This window comes from Malus sylvestris, chromosome 3, assembly GCF_916048215.2.
Source record: "Malus sylvestris chromosome 3, drMalSylv7.2, whole genome shotgun sequence".
Classification (NCBI taxonomy): Eukaryota; Viridiplantae; Streptophyta; class Magnoliopsida; order Rosales; family Rosaceae; genus Malus; species Malus sylvestris.
In genome coordinates, this window is record NC_062262.1 from 20688236 (window position 1) to 20694235 (window position 6000).

Below are 6000 nucleotides of genomic sequence, written 5' to 3' on the forward strand. Positions count from 1 at the left end.
TTTTGGCTAATTTCCCTTAAGTTTCTGATTTAATTTCCTATTTCTAGAAGCTTTTGACTTAATTTCTGTTTACCAAAAGAGTCTAGGGTTTTTAATTTCCTAATCCCTTTAAATAAACATCCTTGTGCAGCCACAAACATCCCCATTCATCCAGTAGATATCCATTCACGCCAGAAACTGAACCTCATATTCAACAGCCCTATTTCTTCACCATTCACCATATTTTCTGACCCAAAACTACCCTAGCCGCACCACCCATCAACCCTAAACACTTCCATACATCCTCCATCCATTCTACATCATCCAAGAACCCAAGAACCTGCCCATAGTCCCTGTGCCGCAGCAAAGGAGAGGAAGAAGAAGTACTTGGAGATTCTAGCCGTTCAACATCGAATCGTTGGAATATTTAGGTGTTCTCTTTCTTATATTTAGAATGTATGAATATGTTTTCCTTTGTTTTGTGAACATGAGGAACTAAGCCTTTTGGCTAGGGGGTTATTCAATACCATGATTATGCTTGCAAGATGAATTGATTACGTCTAATTGTTATTTCATGAATTGTGAATGCAATTTGCTTAACCGTTTGATTGATGACTTATTTTTTTGTGTTAATTAAGATGGCCAACTTAGTTTTCATGCAGGAATTTGAAGCTAAAACATAAGGAAGTTTCACCTAATAGTTACAACTTTATGTTTGAAAGTAGTGGAGGTCGCTTATAAACGATCGCGTTAAGTGAATTCTTGGCAAACGTTTCATGCTTTTCATAGTAACAATTGCCTCGTCAATGCTTATAGTTTTCATGAAGCTTAATGATATTTGATTGTATCTTTATTGTGCTTTTCACGTAAGGAACTTTTAGAGAATGTGTTGAGTTGTTGCATGTGCATTCCCATCCAATTCACTAACTTTAGGAAAACTTGAAGGTTAAAAAAGTGCTATCACAGTTAACCTAGGGCGTTGAGATTCGTAATTCATTGAAAGAAACAATTGGAAATCAAAGTTGAATGCAAGTGTATCATGTGTGGAGAAGAACCCTCTAGTTGGTCTATCACCCATCAATTTACTTAACTTTGTCTTAAAATCTGTTTACTTTGTTCTTTCTTTGTTTTAATTAACTTCGTCCAAAATCAAACCCACCTTATTTCTTTGAGTCATATTACTTAGAATTTGTCTTAGAATATGTTTTTAGGTGTTTTAGGTCATTAGGAAACCAAAATTCGTCCAAGTTGTGTTAGAGTCCCAAAACTGCCCAGAAAGTGGTTTTTAGGCAGTTTTGAGTGTTTGGTTGCTGTTTTGATTCTTTTGGTTCGTTTTAGTGTTTTAGAGTTTAGTTTTGCATTCTTTGAGTCTAGTTTCGTATTTTAAACTTTGTTTTACAGATTTGAGTCAGTTTAGAGTGTTTTAGCAATCCCTCCTAATCCCCGGTTTAAGAACGATCCCTACTTATCCATACTACAATTGTCAACAAGAGGGTTAATTTGTGTGTTTAGTTATTTTACGCATCAACTTTTGGCGCCGTTGCCGGGGATTAACAACCTTACTAATCCCTCGTTCTTTTTGTTTATTTGTTATTTTCGTTTGTTTTTTTTATTGCAGATTTCTAACTTGTTTCGTTTCTTTGTTTTTAGGTACTAGTGCATGACTCGAAGTTCCAAACCTGTTCGTGAGCATATTTTGGACTTCGACGACGATTTCGAGCGAACTTTGAGAAGAAGGAAGCACCAACAAGAGTCTAACCCACCTAGCCTGGAACCTGACCTTGAAGAACAAATTCTAGAAGAAGGGGAGGATCCCACGGCACAAGAGGGTGAATAAGAGCAAGGCATGGCCATGGACAACCGTACACTCAAGGAGCTTTCCGCCTCGGGTTTGGATAATGCCGCACCATTGTGTATCCAATATCCCATGGCTGCCCAAGGTAAAACCGAAGAGTTCGAGCTTAAGTCAAGTTTGCTCCACCACATTCCAAAGTTCCATGGGTTGTCCATGGAGGATCCGAACAAACATTTGAAAGAATTTGAAGTGGTGTGCTCAAGTATGACTCCGGTTAACGTTGACGGAAGTATTTTAAAGATGAAGGCTTTTCCATTCTCTTTAATGGACAAGGCCAAGGATTGGTTATACGAGTTGGCTCCCGGAATAGTTACGTCTTGGGAGAGTATGAAGAGGGCGTTTCTTGAGAAGTTTTTCCCAACTTCTCGCATCATTCTTTTTCGTAAAAAAATAAGTGGAATTCAACAAGATGAAGGTGAGTCTTTTCCTACATATTATGAATGATTTAAATCACTTGTTGCTTCTTGTCCACAGCATCAGATGAAGGAGGAGTTGCTTTTGCAATACTTCTACGAATGGCTCCTACCACTAGAACGTCAAATGCTCGATGCCTCGGCGGGTGGAGCATTGGTGGACAAAACGCCCATGGCTGCAAAAATCTTGATTGCTAATTGAGCGTTGAACGCTCAACAATACGAGGGTGTAGGCCAAAGAGGACCCCCACGGCAACAAGTTCATGAGGTAAGTTCCACATCCAATATTCAATCTCAGTTAGCTAATCTTACTTCTCTTGTTTCACAGATGGCCGAGGGAATGAAGATTCAAGGACCCTTGGTGTGTGGCGTATGTTCTATCCAAGGACATGTTTCTGAAAAGTGTCCTCAACTCATCGAGAATGGTGGATGAGAGAGTGCTAATGCCATTGGGTTTCAAAGCCAAATCAGCCAAGACATGATCCATACTCCAACACGTATAATCCAGGGTGGAGAGACCATCCAAACTTCAAATGGAGAGAGCCACAACAAGCCCAACCACAAGGAGGCTTTAGGCAACAACCCCCGGGTTTCTATACCAAACCATACGCACCCCCTCAAATCCAACCACAATCTGCCCCAAATACTTCAGGTAATGCTTTGGATAATGATACACTTGTTAAGTTACTAACCACTTTGACTAATGGGCAGGAAAATCAAAACAAAAGGGTGGACCAACTAGAGAAACAAATGGGACAGATTGCCGAGGTTGTTGGGCAGATTAGAGACCAAGGAAGGCTTCCTAGTTCTACCATTCCAAATCCAAAAGGAGGGTTTGAATCAGCCAAAGCAATCACCCTAAGAAGTGGTAAGGAAGTTGGGGCAGATTCTTCATAAAAAACAGGTCATAACGAGGATGAAATTTTGCAAATGGAAGATGAGGAATCAAGGCCACCCACGGCAAAGGGTGGACACACCTATGCCGCAAGCCCCCATGGGTCAAAATCTGTCCAATTCATCCAATAAAGGTAAGAATGTGTCAAATTCAGTTTCTACTAATGTTGTGCCTTCGAATGCTCCTTTTCCTAGCAGGTTTGTGCAAACAAAGAAGGAAGAAGCTGAAAAGGACATCCTTGAGACACTTAGGAAAGTTCAAGTCAACATACCTTTGTTGGATGCCATTAAGCAAGTCCCGAGATATGCTAAGTTTTTAAAGGAGCTGTGCACCACTAGGAAGAGGATTTCAACCAAGGAGGTTGTGAAGGTAGGTGAAAATGTCTCTGCCATCTTGCAACGTAAACTACCCCCCAAATGCAAAGATCCGGGTAGCTTTACAATTCTGTGCGTCATTGGTAACACTCGTTTCAAATCTGCCATGCTAGATTTAGGAGCCTCTATAAATGTTATGCCATACTCCATTTATGTATCTATGAACTTAGGTGAGTTGAAACATGATGGTGTAATCATACAATTGGCCGATAGATCTAACGCTTATCCAAAGGGAGTGTTGGAATACGTTTTGGTGCAGGTTGACCATTTAGTCTTCCCAGCAGATTTTTATGTGCTCGAAATGGATGAATCGGATCATGCTCCTTCATTGCCCATCCTCCTTGGAAGGCCATTCATGAAGACGGCCCGGACGAAGATTGACGTGTATAGTGGAACGTTGTCCATGGAATTTGATGGGGAAGTTGTTAATTTTAATCTTTCTGATTCCATTAAGTACCCTAGTGAGGACCATTCATGTTTCTCTATTGATATAATTGACTCTTTGGCGCAGGGATATCTTGAAGATTTGAATGACGATGCGCTTGAAAAAGTTATTACACAAGGCATAGAACTCACAACCAAGGGGGCAGATTCTAGTATAACCCACGGCATACATGGACTAGGCCATGTCGTGCCTCCTAGTGATGAAATCTTTGAGTTGGTTGCTGCCTTGAGTCACTACCTAAGCATGGTGGTAAGTCTCCTAACTTTGATTCAATTCCAATTTCGACTAACAAGTTGCTTCCATCCATCGTTCAGGCACCCATACTTGATCTCAAACCCCTACCAAGCCATTTGAAGTACATCTTTTTGGGGGAAAACGAGACACTACCTGCCATCATCTCCTCATCCCTCACGGCATAAGAGGAGGAGAAGCTAATGCGTGTGTTGAAGGAATTCAAATCTGCCCTAGGATGGACATTGGCCGATATTAAAGGTATAAGCCCTACGACTTGTATGCATCACATATTTCTTGAGGAGGGGGCCAAACCAACTAGAGAGGCTTTACGCCGTCTTAACCCTCCGATGATGGAAGTGGTGAAAAAGGAGATAATCAAACTTCTAGATTGTGGGGTGATTTATCCCATCTCCGATAGTTGTTGGGTTTCACCTATCCAATGTGTGCCCAAGAAATTTGGAGTGACGGTTGTCGAGAATGCGAAGAATGAGCTTGTGCCCACCCGAATTCAAACCGGTTGGCGAGTGTGCATTGATTATAGGAAGCTAAATGCAACCACAAGGAAAGATCACTTCCCATTACCGTTCCTAGATCAAATGCTCGAAAGGTTAGCAAGTCATTCCTTTTATTGCTTTCTTGATGGATACTCCGGTTATAATCAAATTGTTATTGCCCCGGATGATCAAGAAAAGACCACTTTTACTTGTCCCTTTGGAACGTTTGCATATCGACGCATGCCATTCGGTTTGTGCAATGCTCCTGCCACGTTTCAAAGGTGTATGGTTAGCATCTTTTCTGATTATGTTGAGAGGATTATTGAGATATTCATGGATGATTTTAGTGTGTTTGGTAATTCCTTTGATAATTGCTTGGATAACCTCACTTTAATCTTGAAACGTTGTGTTGAAACAAACCTTGTGTTAAATTGGGAGAAATGCCATTTTATGGTTAAACAAGGTATTGTTTTGGGTCATATAATCTCTGAACGTGGAATTGAAGTTGATAAGTCTAAAATAGATCTTGTACGCTACTTACCCTCTCCCACTTCGGTGAGAGAGGTTTGTTCTTTCCTTGGTCATGCAGGATTCTACCGACGATTTATCAATGACTTTTCCAAGATTGCACAGCCCCTATGCCGTCTCCTACAAAAGGAAGTTCCTTTTGAGTTCAATGAGGCATGTGAGAAAGCATTCAAGCATCTCAATGACCTCCTCACCACGGCACCCATCATAACTCCCCCGGATTGGTCCATTCCCTTTGAATTGATGTGTGATGCATCGGATTATGCACTTGGCGCTGTTTTGGGTCAAAGAAAAAATAAACAGGCACATGTTATTTATTATGCTTCACGCACTTTGAATGATGCTCAGTTGAATTATTCTACAACCGAAAAAGAACTTTTGGCGGTTGTATTTGCTTTAGATAAATTTAGATCATATCTAATTGGTACTAAAGTCATTGTTTTCACTGACCATGCAGCCTTGAAGTACTTGTTCACCAAGAAAGAAGCTAAACCGAGACTCATTCGTTGGATGCTTCTACTTCAAGAGTTTGACATCGAAATCAAGGACAAGAAGGGGAGTGATAATGTTGTTGCTGATCACCTAAGCAGGTTGGTGCGTGAGGAAGAGGTTCTTCCCATCTCCGAAACGTTTCCGGATGAACAACTCTTGTCCATTCAGGTAAGTGCTCCTTGGTACGCAGATTTGGTGAATTATTTGGTGACTAAACAAGTTCCTAGCACCTTAAACAAATTCCAACTTAAAAAGGATGCTAGATTTTATGTTTGGGATGACCCATACTTG